This window comes from Cydia strobilella, chromosome 14 (genome assembly GCF_947568885.1).
Source record: "Cydia strobilella chromosome 14, ilCydStro3.1, whole genome shotgun sequence".
Taxonomy (NCBI): domain Eukaryota; kingdom Metazoa; phylum Arthropoda; class Insecta; order Lepidoptera; family Tortricidae; genus Cydia; species Cydia strobilella.
Window position 1 is genome coordinate 10075697 of NC_086054.1, and position 14863 is coordinate 10090559.

Consider the following 14863-nt stretch of genomic DNA (forward strand, 5'->3'; position numbering starts at 1 on the left):
ACTTGTTCATAGATGGCAGCACCAGTCTCTCTCGCTACAACGTAAATCCGTAAGGAGTTCGTTTAGGAGGTGCAAGCGCGCACTGCTTGCCCTTAGAGCTGGTCAAAGACGCCTAGTCTTACTAAGATGACATATAGTCGAGAAATTCGGACGGGCACCGCCGTGGCGGGGTGGCCTAGGGGTTCATGGCGTTAGCCGCGATAGCTAAAGACGCCGGTTCGAATCCGGCCTTCACCACTGGAGGGCTTCGTCACTTTTTCTTTAATATATGACATCTATTACAGTTTTTAATTTATATATAGTAGTGTGACTACTTAAAAAACACAAATCAAAATATTTAATAAAATAATTTGATTTGTTCCCAAACTTGTTCATAGATGGCAGCACCAGTCTCTCTCGCTACAACGTAAATCCGTAAGGAGTTCGTTTAGGAGGTGCAAGCGCGCACTGCTTGCCCTTAGAGCTGGTCAAAGACGCCTAGTCTTACTAAGATGACATATAGTCGAGAAATTCGGACGGGCACCGCCGTGGCGGGGTGGCCTAGGGGTTCATGGCGTTAGCCGCGATAGCTAAAGACGCCGGTTCGAATCCGGCCTTCACCACTGGAGGGCTTCGTCACTTTTTCTTTAATATATGACATCTATTACAGTTTTTAATTTATATATAGTAGTGTGACTACTTAAAAAACACAAATCAAAATATTTAATAAAATAATTTGATTTGTTCCCAAACTTGTTCATAGATGGCAGCACCAGTCTCTCTCGCTACAACGTAAATCCGTAAGGAGTTCGTTTAGGAGGTGCAAGCGCGCACTGCTTGCCCTTAGAGCTGGTCAAAGACGCCTAGTCTTACTAAGATGACATATAGTCGAGAAATTCGGACGGGCACCGCCGTGGCGGGGTGGCCTAGGGGTTCATGGCGTTAGCCGCGATAGCTAAAGACGCCGGTTCGAATCCGGCCTTCACCACTGGAGGGCTTCGTCACTTTTTCTTTAATATATGACATCTATTACAGTTTTTAATTTATATATAGTAGTGTGACTACTTAAAAAACACAAATCAAAATATTTAATAAAATAATTTGATTTGTTCCCAAACTTGTTCATAGATGGCAGCACCAGTCTCTCTCGCTACAACGTAAATCCGTAAGGAGTTCGTTTAGGAGGTGCAAGCGCGCACTGCTTGCCCTTAGAGCTGGTCAAAGACGCCTAGTCTTACTAAGATGACATATAGTCGAGAAATTCGGACGGGCACCGCCGTGGCGGGGTGGCCTAGGGGTTCATGGCGTTAGCCGCGATAGCTAAAGACGCCGGTTCGAATCCGGCCTTCACCACTGGAGGGCTTCGTCACTTTTTCTTTAATATATGACATCTATTACAGTTTTTAATTTATATATAGTAGTGTGACTACTTAAAAAACACAAATCAAAATATTTAATAAAATAATTTGATTTGTTCCCAAACTTGTTCATAGATGGCAGCACCAGTCTCTCTCGCTACAACGTAAATCCGTAAGGAGTTCGTTTAGGAGGTGCAAGCGCGCACTGCTTGCCCTTAGAGCTGGTCAAAGACGCCTAGTCTTACTAAGATGACATATAGTCGAGAAATTCGGACGGGCACCGCCGTGGCGGGGTGGCCTAGGGGTTCATGGCGTTAGCCGCGATAGCTAAAGACGCCGGTTCGAATCCGGCCTTCACCACTGGAGGGCTTCGTCACTTTTTCTTTAATATATGACATCTATTACAGTTTTTAATTTATATATAGTAGTGTGACTACTTAAAAAACACAAATCAAAATATTTAATAAAATAATTTGATTTGTTCCCAAACTTGTTCATAGATGGCAGCACCAGTCTCTCTCGCTACAACGTAAATCCGTAAGGAGTTCGTTTAGGAGGTGCAAGCGCGCACTGCTTGCCCTTAGAGCTGGTCAAAGACGCCTAGTCTTACTAAGATGACATATAGTCGAGAAATTCGGACGGGCACCGCCGTGGCGGGGTGGCCTAGGGGTTCATGGCGTTAGCCGCGATAGCTAAAGACGCCGGTTCGAATCCGGCCTTCACCACTGGAGGGCTTCGTCACTTTTTCTTTAATATATGACATCTATTACAGTTTTTAATTTATATATAGTAGTGTGACTACTTAAAAAACACAAATCAAAATATTTAATAAAATAATTTGATTTGTTCCCAAACTTGTTCATAGATGGCAGCACCAGTCTCTCTCGCTACAACGTAAATCCGTAAGGAGTTCGTTTAGGAGGTGCAAGCGCGCACTGCTTGCCCTTAGAGCTGGTCAAAGACGCCTAGTCTTACTAAGATGACATATAGTCGAGAAATTCGGACGGGCACCGCCGTGGCGGGGTGGCCTAGGGGTTCATGGCGTTAGCCGCGATAGCTAAAGACGCCGGTTCGAATCCGGCCTTCACCACTGGAGGGCTTCGTCACTTTTTCTTTAATATATGACATCTATTACAGTTTTTAATTTATATATAGTAGTGTGACTACTTAAAAAACACAAATCAAAATATTTAATAAAATAATTTGATTTGTTCCCAAACTTGTTCATAGATGGCAGCACCAGTCTCTCTCGCTACAACGTAAATCCGTAAGGAGTTCGTTTAGGAGGTGCAAGCGCGCACTGCTTGCCCTTAGAGCTGGTCAAAGACGCCTAGTCTTACTAAGATGACATATAGTCGAGAAATTCGGACGGGCACCGCCGTGGCGGGGTGGCCTAGGGGTTCATGGCGTTAGCCACGATAGCTAAAGACGCCGGTTCGAATCCGGCCTTCACCACTGGAGGGCTTCGTCACTTTTTCTTTAATATATGACATCTATTACAGTTTTTAATTTATATATAGTAGTGTGACTACTTAAAAAACACAAATCAAAATATTTAATAAAATAATTTGATTTGTTCCCAAACTTGTTCATAGATGGCAGCACCAGTCTCTCTCGCTACAACGTAAATCCGTAAGGAGTTCGTTTAGGAGGTGCAAGCGCGCACTGCTTGCCCTTAGAGCTGGTCAAAGACGCCTAGTCTTACTAAGATGACATATAGTCGAGAAATTCGGACGGGCACCGCCGTGGCGGGGTGGCCTAGGGGTTCATGGCGTTAGCCGCGATAGCTAAAGACGCCGGTTCGAATCCGGCCTTCACCACTGGAGGGCTTCGTCACTTTTTCTTTAATATATGACATCTATTACAGTTTTTAATTTATATATAGTAGTGTGACTACTTAAAAAACACAAATCAAAATATTTAATAAAATAATTTGATTTGTTCCCAAACTTGTTCATAGATGGCAGCACCAGTCTCTCTCGCTACAACGTAAATCCGTAAGGAGTTCGTTTAGGAGGTGCAAGCGCGCACTGCTTGCCCTTAGAGCTGGTCAAAGACGCCTAGTCTTACTAAGATGACATATAGTCGAGAAATTCGGACGGGCACCGCCGTGGCGGGGTGGCCTAGGGGTTCATGGCGTTAGCCGCGATAGCTAAAGACGCCGGTTCGAATCCGGCCTTCACCACTGGAGGGCTTCGTCACTTTTTCTTTAATATATGACATCTATTACAGTTTTTAATTTATATATAGTAGTGTGACTACTTAAAAAACACAAATCAAAATATTTAATAAAATAATTTGATTTGTTCCCAAACTTGTTCATAGATGGCAGCACCAGTCTCTCTCGCTACAACGTAAATCCGTAAGGAGTTCGTTTAGGAGGTGCAAGCGCGCACTGCTTGCCCTTAGAGCTGGTCAAAGACGCCTAGTCTTACTAAGATGACATATAGTCGAGAAATTCGGACGGGCACCGCCGTGGCGGGGTGGCCTAGGGGTTCATGGCGTTAGCCGCGATAGCTAAAGACGCCGGTTCGAATCCGGCCTTCACCACTGGAGGGCTTCGTCACTTTTTCTTTAATATATGACATCTATTACAGTTTTTAATTTATATATAGTAGTGTGACTACTTAAAAAACACAAATCAAAACATTTAATAAAATAATTTGATTTGTTCCCAAACTTGTTCATAGATGGCAGCACCAGTCTCTCTCGCTACAACGTAAATCCGTAAGGAGTTCGTTTAGGAGGTGCAAGCGCGCACTGCTTGCCCTTAGAGCTGGTCAAAGACGCCTAGTCTTACTAAGATGACATATAGTCGAGAAATTCGGACGGGCACCGCCGTGGCGGGGTGGCCTAGGGGTTCATGGCGTTAGCCGCGATAGCTAAAGACGCCGGTTCGAATCCGGCCTTCACCACTGGAGGGCTTCGTCACTTTTTCTTTAATATATGACATCTATTACAGTTTTTAATTTATATATAGTAGTGTGACTACTTAAAAAACACAAATCAAAATATTTAATAAAATAATTTGATTTGTTCCCAAACTTGTTCATAGATGGCAGCACCAGTCTCTCTCGCTACAACGTAAATCCGTAAGGAGTTCGTTTAGGAGGTGCAAGCGCGCACTGCTTGCCCTTAGAGCTGGTCAAAGACGCCTAGTCTTACTAAGATGACATATAGTCGAGAAATTCGGACGGGCACCGCCGTGGCGGGGTGGCCTAGGGGTTCATGGCGTTAGCCGCGATAACTAAAGACGCCGGTTCGAATCCGGCCTTCACCACTGGAGGGCTTCGTCACTTTTTCTTTAATATATGACATCTATTACAGTTTTTAATTTATATATAGTAGTGTGACTACTTAAAAAACACAAATCAAAATATTTAATAAAATAATTTGATTTGTTCCCAAACTTGTTCATAGATGGCAGCACCAGTCTCTCTCGCTACAACGTAAATCCGTAAGGAGTTCGTTTAGGAGGTGCAAGCGCGCACTGCTTGCCCTTAGAGCTGGTCAAAGACGCCTAGTCTTACTAAGATGACATATAGTCGAGAAATTCGGACGGGCACCGCCGTGGCGGGGTGGCCTAGGGGTTCATGGCGTTAGCCGCGACAGCTAAAGACGCCGGTTCGAATCCGGCCTTCACCACTGGAGGGCTTCGTCACTTTTTCTTTAATATATGACATCTATTACAGTTTTTAATTTATATATAGTAGTGTGACTACTTAAAAAACACAAATCAAAATATTTAATAAAATAATTTGATTTGTTCCCAAACTTGTTCATAGATGGCAGCACCAGTCTCTCTCGCTACAACGTAAATCCGTAAGGAGTTCGTTTAGGAGGTGCAAGCGCGCACTGCTTGCCCTTAGAGCTGGTCAAAGACGCCTAGTCTTACTAAGATGACATATAGTCGAGAAATTCGGACGGGCACCGCCGTGGCGGGGTGGCCTAGGGGTTCATGGCGTTAGCCGCGATAGCTAAAGACGCCGGTTCGAATCCGGCCTTCACCACTGGAGGGCTTCGTCACTTTTTCTTTAATATATGACATCTATTACAGTTTTTAATTTATATATAGTAGTGTGACTACTTAAAAAACACAAATCAAAACATTTAATAAAATAATTTGATTTGTTCCCAAACTTGTTCATAGATGGCAGCACCAGTCTCTCTCGCTACAACGTAAATCCGTAAGGAGTTCGTTTAGGAGGTGCAAGCGCGCACTGCTTGCCCTTAGAGCTGGTCAAAGACGCCTAGTCTTACTAAGATGACATATAGTCGAGAAATTCGGACGGGCACCGCCGTGGCGGGGTGGCCTAGGGGTTCATGGCGTTAGCCGCGATAGCTAAAGACGCCGGTTCGAATCCGGCCTTCACCACTGGAGGGCTTCGTCACTTTTTCTTTAATATATGACATCTATTACAGTTTTTAATTTATATATAGTAGTGTGACTACTTAAAAAACACAAATCAAAATATTTAATAAAATAATTTGATTTGTTCCCAAACTTGTTCATAGATGGCAGCACCAGTCTCTCTCGCTACAACGTAAATCCGTAAGGAGTTCGTTTAGGAGGTGCAAGCGCGCACTGCTTGCCCTTAGAGCTGGTCAAAGACGCCTAGTCTTACTAAGATGACATATAGTCGAGAAATTCGGACGGGCACCGCCGTGGCGGGGTGGCCTAGGGGTTCATGGCGTTAGCCGCGATAACTAAAGACGCCGGTTCGAATCCGGCCTTCACCACTGGAGGGCTTCGTCACTTTTTCTTTAATATATGACATCTATTACAGTTTTTAATTTATATATAGTAGTGTGACTACTTAAAAAACACAAATCAAAATATTTAATAAAATAATTTGATTTGTTCCCAAACTTGTTCATAGATGGCAGCACCAGTCTCTCTCGCTACAACGTAAATCCGTAAGGAGTTCGTTTAGGAGGTGCAAGCGCGCACTGCTTGCCCTTAGAGCTGGTCAAAGACGCCTAGTCTTACTAAGATGACATATAGTCGAGAAATTCGGACGGGCACCGCCGTGGCGGGGTGGCCTAGGGGTTCATGGCGTTAGCCGCGACAGCTAAAGACGCCGGTTCGAATCCGGCCTTCACCACTGGAGGGCTTCGTCACTTTTTCTTTAATATATGACATCTATTACAGTTTTTAATTTATATATAGTAGTGTGACTACTTAAAAAACACAAATCAAAATATTTAATAAAATAATTTGATTTGTTCCCAAACTTGTTCATAGATGGCAGCACCAGTCTCTCTCGCTACAACGTAAATCCGTAAGGAGTTCGTTTAGGAGGTGCAAGCGCGCACTGCTTGCCCTTAGAGCTGGTCAAAGACGCCTAGTCTTACTAAGATGACATATAGTCGAGAAATTCGGACGGGCACCGCCGTGGCGGGGTGGCCTAGGGGTTCATGGCGTTAGCCGCGATAGCTAAAGACGCCGGTTCGAATCCGGCCTTCACCACTGGAGGGCTTCGTCACTTTTTCTTTAATATATGACATCTATTACAGTTTTTAATTTATATATAGTAGTGTGACTACTTAAAAAACACAAATCAAAATATTTAATAAAATAATTTGATTTGTTCCCAAACTTGTTCATAGATGGCAGCACCAGTCTCTCTCGCTACAACGTAAATCCGTAAGGAGTTCGTTTAGGAGGTGCAAGCGCGCACTGCTTGCCCTTAGAGCTGGTCAAAGACGCCTAGTCTTACTAAGATGACATATAGTCGAGAAATTCGGACGGGCACCGCCGTGGCGGGGTGGCCTAGGGGTTCATGGCGTTAGCCGCGATAGCTAAAGACGCCGGTTCGAATCCGGCCTTCACCACTGGAGGGCTTCGTCACTTTTTCTTTAATATATGACATCTATTACAGTTTTTAATTTATATATAGTAGTGTGACTACTTAAAAAAACACAAATCAAAATATTTAATAAAATAATTTGATTTGTTCCCAAACTTGTTCATAGATGGCAGCACCAGTCTCTCTCGCTACAACGTAAATCCGTAAGGAGTTCGTTTAGGAGGTGCAAGCGCGCACTGCTTGCCCTTAGAGCTGGTCAAAGACGCCTAGTCTTACTAAGATGACATATAGTCGAGAAATTCGGACGGGCACCGCCGTGGCGGGGTGGCCTAGGGGTTCATGGCGTTAGCCGCGATAGCTAAAGACGCCGGTTCGAATCCGGCCTTCACCACTGGAGGGCTTCGTCACTTTTTCTTTAATATATGACATCTATTACAGTTTTTTTACCTTATCACGCCCAAAACGAAACGTTAAATATCCGGAGGGTAACGGACACCTTAAGTGAAATGACGAAGTTCGGTAAATGGAACGATTTCGCGAGTGTCGGGTGTCTAATGGACGAGCCGTTATTGTTTTGTTAGCCGTCAATAGAAATGTTTACAAGATGGGTCTTTAACAGATTGAAAATTGATTAGAAAATACACTATAAAATATGTGAATTTGTGTTAAGTAAAAATTATAAGTTTAAAAAAATATATCTGATTTGTAGCCATCTTTAACCTTACCGGAGCTAAAGGCAATTGGTATTAGCGCCAACTAAAAACAAAAACCCACGCACATCATAATTTTTATACAGCATAGTGTTATGTATATCTACCTATATACTGTATAAAAATGTTTGTAGGTATTTATTCTGTTACCTATATTTTGCATTCCTTCGGAGACAAAGCTATGTCAAGTCAAAGTAATCCGTTTAGGTACCCATTAATATAAAATAGGTAATTTTGTGTTTAATGTTGTTTTATTATATAAATTCGTTTAGTAAAGATCAACAGTAGTTATATATTTATTTCGATATAACTACTTATATAGAAATTCATACTGGGTAGGGTAGGTACTTGGTATTCACTGTGGTATTAGCGTAGTAGTTTCCCTATCTCGTATAATTACCAAGTATGTCCAGGCAGGATATTAACATCTCAAAGTCGTGCAAATAGGACTGAGAGCAGCTGAATAAAGATAGGAAAATGCAGAGACTAGACGAAGAATAAGTAAGTATTTAAATAAATTAAATTTAACACAGAAAAGAAAAGAAATTATTTATTAATAACATCGTTACAGGTAAGGTAGAGTTCGCAATTTCCAGTATAAAAAAAACAGTGAAAGTGCCTTTAACCTCTTATTTGCCATAGGTGCCCCCCCCCCCCCCCATATGTGCACTTAGCTGACTTTACAGCCCCATATGTGTCGGCGACCGATCGTAAATTCCGCAAAATCATGAAATTCCTAGATATATCATGATTTGGCCAATAACCACCCTCCATATCGTTAAACCTTAATAGTACCATATTTTTAATATAGTAATAGTGGTAATCATGAAATAAAAGCATTTTATTATTACCATATCCATTTTTGATGAGTAAATGTTAAACGTCAAATGTATGACATGACACAAAGCTGTGGATATGTCACAATTTTTGTGATATTTTGTTGTTAACAGTGTAAATTATCTTAGTCAAATGCGGATATGGCACATTATTGGAAAATATGTTTTTTTTTTACCGATTAAGTAGTGTTAATTATAGCATATTTTTTGTTATTTTAGGAATCACTATTAAACGATTTTGCTCGAAAATGGATATGACACAAACGTATTCTCAGCCGATAATAAAACGAATAGTATGTAGTTTAACGCAGTTTCAATATTATACAACAGCATATTGAACCCTTGTCGCGCTGCGGCGCGTTAGCTATCATCACCTTGTCGAAATGCACGAAGATTATTGATATTGTACTGAGCCGCGCGCGTCAGTTGACGTTTTTAGCGCTCAAAGGGGTAGGTATGAACCGTATGCAAAACAGTAGAGATATTTAATTGCAAAAAAATAGAATCACATGACCTCAAGAAAAATTGCAAGAATGCAAATTCAGATTCGATGAATGTCACTGAATGGTGGACAGAAACGTGTTCTAAATTTTCTTGGGCTGACTCCACAGGTACACACATTAATATTTTTGATACTTACCAAGATTTTGTAGGTACAGAATGCCCACGCTATATAAGAAACAAATCAAACACATATTTATCGTTATCCATCATATCCCAAATTAGATATAAGCAGCAGCTGTTACCTAACTTAGACGGTCTGTGGCAATCCAATACAAACATTGAGGTAACATCTGGCCAATAACGTGTGTAATAATTACCGTGAATCCGAATCCCGTTTGCGACGTACGGACTATCTGCTAATTTTGTAGGCAAACAGGACAGGACTAATCCCTTACTTATGGCAAATAGAATAGAATAGAATATATTTTATTTGTAATAATTGTACTTACAACGTCATATTCAAAAATTATTTACAATTGGAAGAACAAAACAATTATTAAATTAATAATAAGATAATGATAAATAAGTGAAATAACACAACAAGTCAAATAAGTGTTCCGTTTGTCAAAACAAAGTTTTGCACGGAACACTAAAAATGGATATCCATCGGATAGCTTTATATGGTTATCGTTTTATTAGGTCAAAAATTTAATTTAAAAGATGGTTCAGCTCTCGCAACGGTTAAACAGTCTTTCCGACAGTTAAAAAGATAATATATCATAATATGGAATTTTTATTTAAACCGAAAACACGCATAAATTATAAAAAAAATGTAATATAATGTAACATTATATGGTCGAGGGTAAAAATGGACATTTATGCCTGAGTTTTGTATACACTCAAAAATGGACATGACTGTATACACTCAAATTTTCATTTGATTGTAAAATTTACAAAAAATTTCAATATTATAGGTTATTTTACCGTGTTTATTGAAGACTAAAGAAAATTGTACTCGGGCCGGTCGGGGCGCGCCGGCTGGGCTGTAAGTTTGTACCTATATTTAGCAGATTTTGAACTTTTTTGCTAAGTATATACCTAAGGGTCGTAATAGATAATTTATTTTATGCTCTTGAACATAATAAGCAAGTTTATGTCCAGCATGAGAAGTGATAAGGTAATTGCAGTATTGATCTGGTAAATAAAACTAGAATCGTTGCTATTTTAATCACTAGTGCTATCCGTAATAAATTAATCCTCTCCAGCTGAGCTATGCTTAATCAGTCCGGCTCAGAGCAATTTGCGAGGCTTTGCACTGCAGACGGCCCGGACAGCTGCGATACTCTGACCTTGATAATTAATAATAAACAATTTACATGGTACGTACGAGTTTGTGGATTGGACTAAAATAACGTATATCGTTATCGTAGACGATTGACGAAAACAAGAACATCTTTACCAACCTTTAATTAATGTTTATTAAGAACACTTAAAAATACTAAAAAACAACATTCCATAGTGCATAAATAAGTTACCTTAAAAATACTTCCAAAAAATTGCTATCTAAGTTTGGGCAAAGTCACGGATGGTGGCCTTGCCACACTAGATTATGATAGTCAGTCATATTAATAATTAGATATTATAATATTCTTTATTTTTATTTCATTTTATTTTAAGGCATTTATTTAAAAGGTATGATTCCCCGTATAATACGAATCTAGGATAGGAATTGTGTTTACTGCATGGGAGATATTATATCATGAGGTGTTAAAGATATCGAACAACATTTATTATAGGTATGCACGATGATATATTTTTCCTCGTATTATGATAATCGTATGTTCCAGTTCAGAATCTTGTTTCTCTTTAGGATTTAAGCTGGGATCGCGCACACAATTTTATTACGTTTTGATTTGTTTCTTTTGACTCATTCACATTTTGAGAGATTTGTATTACTTGTTATATGTTTAGTAAATATGGTAAAATTTTTCATCCCCTTTTTAATAGATAAGTATACCTAAACGTCGCTAGACAGATCGTCAAACAGTAGCGTAAAACATAATATGTGCCTAAATGATAAATAAGTTGAATATTTCCTAAATATAAAACTTACTCCTGCAAACTAATGTAAGTGGCGTATGGCACAAACGTATTATCACCCGACGTTATGTCAATCAAGCTTGCGCTCTAACCACTGTAAGCGTAAAACTGACAGGTCTGTGGCTCTAACATAGAAACGTATGGTAATAATGAGGCACACAGGCAAAGAAACCTGACATAGTAACAAAGATTCAAACAATGAATGCCTAACTCTGTCAGAAATGCAACTCATAACTTAACCGTATAAACTCCAATTGGTAACAACATTAGCTCACCAATCCAGGAGCCACTGACTGTTATCTCTACATCTCCCCGAGGTGCATTTAACTTAATTTACTAAAAGTTTACTATCAAGTCAGAATAGCAGAAAATGAAAACGGCTGGATAACAAACTAATGAGATAAAGCTTGGCGGTTGCAATTTAGCAATTATAATAGACTTAATTAGGTCAGATAGCAAATGATTTAATTGTAGCTTGTTTTAAAACAGTTGAGTGGAAACATTCACTAATTATTTTCGCATACGTACTAAGTACTTATCAGGATATTTTTGCCCTTGGTGATGCTTTGAATTAAGTACTAAGTGTAGGGGCCCACATATTACCAGTTTGCCTGATGATATTAGTCTGTCAGTTAATCGCAAAAGGTCACGCACTAACAGTTTCATTTCAGACTTCGGCCTGACGACTAATACGAACTACGAACTGAGAGAATGTGTGACCTTTTGAGCGTAGACAGATATCGTCCGGACAATCCGTGGTCTTGGGGCGAAAACTGACGATTCTCTACTGCTAGTGTGTAGCTGCAAAGATTGCAGTAGGCTATTGCCGGTAGGCAATAATCGTTTATGTGTGTTGAGGCTGTTGACGTTATTGGGCTGAGACGGCAGGCCGTCCGATAGGATAGGACCAGAGACTGCACGCGGACTGGTAATAAGTGGGCCTTTAGGCTGTTACAGGATACATATCCCTTCATATCAGGAAGTGAAAACAAAAAGCCCAGAATAGGCTGGAATGGAAAATGCTGCAGCGACAGTGGGTCGGGCCCTCTTAATATTGATGATGAGGATACATCAGTGTCATACTTACTAATATGTAAGCATTTTCCTTTAATTAATTCTTTGTGATTCGTACAATACTGTAAATTTGTTATTTGTAAGGCGTACTCGAAGAGAGGCCTGCGCTCAACAGTGGGCGATAAAAGGCTGATGATGATGAATGCTTTAAAAATTCAAAAGCACATTCTACAAAAATTTACGGAGTTATTTTTTATGGTTCAAAAGGGCATTTCCTTTTGATCTTCAAAAGATGCGACCCTTTAAATATCTGACAGATAAACTGACGGGTCGGGTGAAAGTTAAATAATAGCGTTGGAGCCCTTTGGGTTGAAGCTCTTAAATTACGCCTAATTATTACTCCATATTATTACCTTCTATATAGTATTAAGCACTACTCCAAAATTTTGTTTAAATATGTATATGTAGGATAAAGTGAGGTGGCCCGATGCTGATAAGTTAAATATTTGACTCTATTTTCTATGCGAACTATAGTGTGGAAAAATTAATGGGCCCTGCAGGGAAAGTACCCTACAACCTTAAGTAAGCAAATTTCACTTAAAAGAAACATTGTTTTATTTTTTTAAAGAAACAAAACTATATAAGGGCAAACTATCCTCGTTTACGGCATTATTGTCAAATGATGGGTTGCACACAACACTCACTACGTCATTCGCTAATGGTTCGTTCACACTGACCACGGCTGATACGTGAGTGACCCGTTATTAATATATTTAATATGTCTGTATCTCACACGGAAGTTTTGTTATTAAAAGGTTAACATAATAACTTAATAACACAATTATGTAGAGTACGCCCATAGAAAATCGAATTTAACGCAACTTTAGACCTACCCGATTTAATCCCACTTAAGCCTTTCGAACTGTGTACTTTTATTAATTATTTTACTGAAGACTTATTCAATAGATTCAATTTATTTCACCTTCATATTATTCTAGACTCGAACATTTCTGTTTGAGGGGCTCTATTAGGCGATAGTTCGTCCGAGACTGACATGCACATTAGAACGTGCACTGACATCAAACCGATATTAGAATGATATTGGATTCATCAGTTAGATGTCATCCGCGAGTTCATTTCGCTCAGACTTGTCCACACAAGTATTAGTGCGAGCGAGACGCCCGCGCGAATGACAGTTAACTGATAAGATTCCAATATCAGTCTAATATCGATTTGATGTCAGTGGACGTTCGAATTGGCCAGTGACACTTCAATTTGATGACAGACACTTTCTCAGTAATCGCTTTAAGATGGCGGGATTATTATGGCCCACTAGCACCATTTCACCAACCCGGGGTTAAGCGTTTAAAACGTTAACCCAGTGTCAAATTGTACTGGTAACCATGGTAACTCCAGGTTTAACCGGTTAACCCGGGTTAATGGAATGGCGCAAGTGGGCCTAAGGGGCATATTTCTTAACAATTTAACGAAAAACAGTTGCTTATTTCTTAACAATGTATCGCAATAGAACATTTCTTGGTGAAATACTTGTACGTTGAAAGGAAAAAAAAAACGTTTGAGACAATTTCTGAAACGTTATTGAACGTGCTCAACGAGTTAAATAGTTCTGATAAGTGCCCGTTTACTCGTACTTACCTGCCTATCGACACTAATTTATTCATACAAGAGCAACACATTGATTTTCAGCTTAATTATTGAATAAAAAATAATAATTACATTTCATTTGAATGAAATGTGTTGTTTTTTAATGGTCAATAACATATACATACAGTACATATAATAAGTTAATAAATGTGGCGCGAGTTAAATACTACTAGCTTATTACCGAGAAAAATGAAGCCTTAGGGTAGGCTAGGCGTGCAATTTTCATGTGTGTATGTTCCATATTTCATACATATATTAATTATTAGGTTTTGGATTATTTATTAGGAGGTTAGTTAAGTAGAAAAACAAAAAGTTAACATTCTAAAAACACCTGGTTACTAAACAATTGAATGAACAATTTAAAATCAGCAATTGTTTTACGAAAAAGAAACTTCCAAGAAAAACAAAGTTCTTTTGTAGTTAATCCCCACAGGAGAGGCCAAATCGCCAAAAGCTTTGTCGAATATTCAAATGAGATCTCATTAAGCCTTGTTAAAGGCAAAAAAGCTGAAAAATCCGTAATATTCCTGATTCCCCTGTAAGGCTGTGGTTGCTGTTCTGAATCGCAATTTAGGTGAGACGTGACCAAGAAATTGTCGTCAGACCTATCTTTATCTGTTAAGGCTCCGTCACATTGACGCAGATCTGTTCCAGAGCGGTTGCGGAGCGGGGCGGTAGCAAGGTGGAGATGTCACATTGAGCGCGGTCGGCGGATTCAAAGCGTTTTGATCGCGGACCCGCGTTGCAACCGCGTTGTAAGTTACCTATGCCTAGGCGGGCGTTCTGTAATATTTGTGTCTAAATCATATAGACATGAATATTGTCTAACACATTCAATCAGTTTCTCAGTAACATCCTCCTTTGCAAACAATATTGTTATTTACTTCGTTTCACACAACAGTTACCGCTCCGCCTCCGATCCGCGTTCAATGTGACGGGCGAGTGAC

The 14863-nt window shown here is 39.8% G+C and overlaps 1 protein-coding gene and 2 non-coding genes across 3 annotated transcripts in view; 2 read left to right on the top strand and 1 right to left on the bottom strand.

Annotated features, from left to right (window-relative positions):
- Positions 1 to 14863, bottom strand: part of LOC134747179 (head-specific guanylate cyclase) — a 96579-nt gene that overhangs the window by 63450 nt on the left and 18266 nt on the right. The gene's annotated exons all lie outside the window — the stretch shown is intronic.
- On the top strand, positions 4910 to 4982 carry Trnas-cga (transfer RNA serine (anticodon CGA)). The gene has a single exon. It is a non-coding gene; the product is annotated as a tRNA-Ser (tRNA).
- Trnas-cga (transfer RNA serine (anticodon CGA)) lies at positions 6370 to 6442 on the top strand. Its single transcript has one exon. It is a non-coding gene; the product is annotated as a tRNA-Ser (tRNA).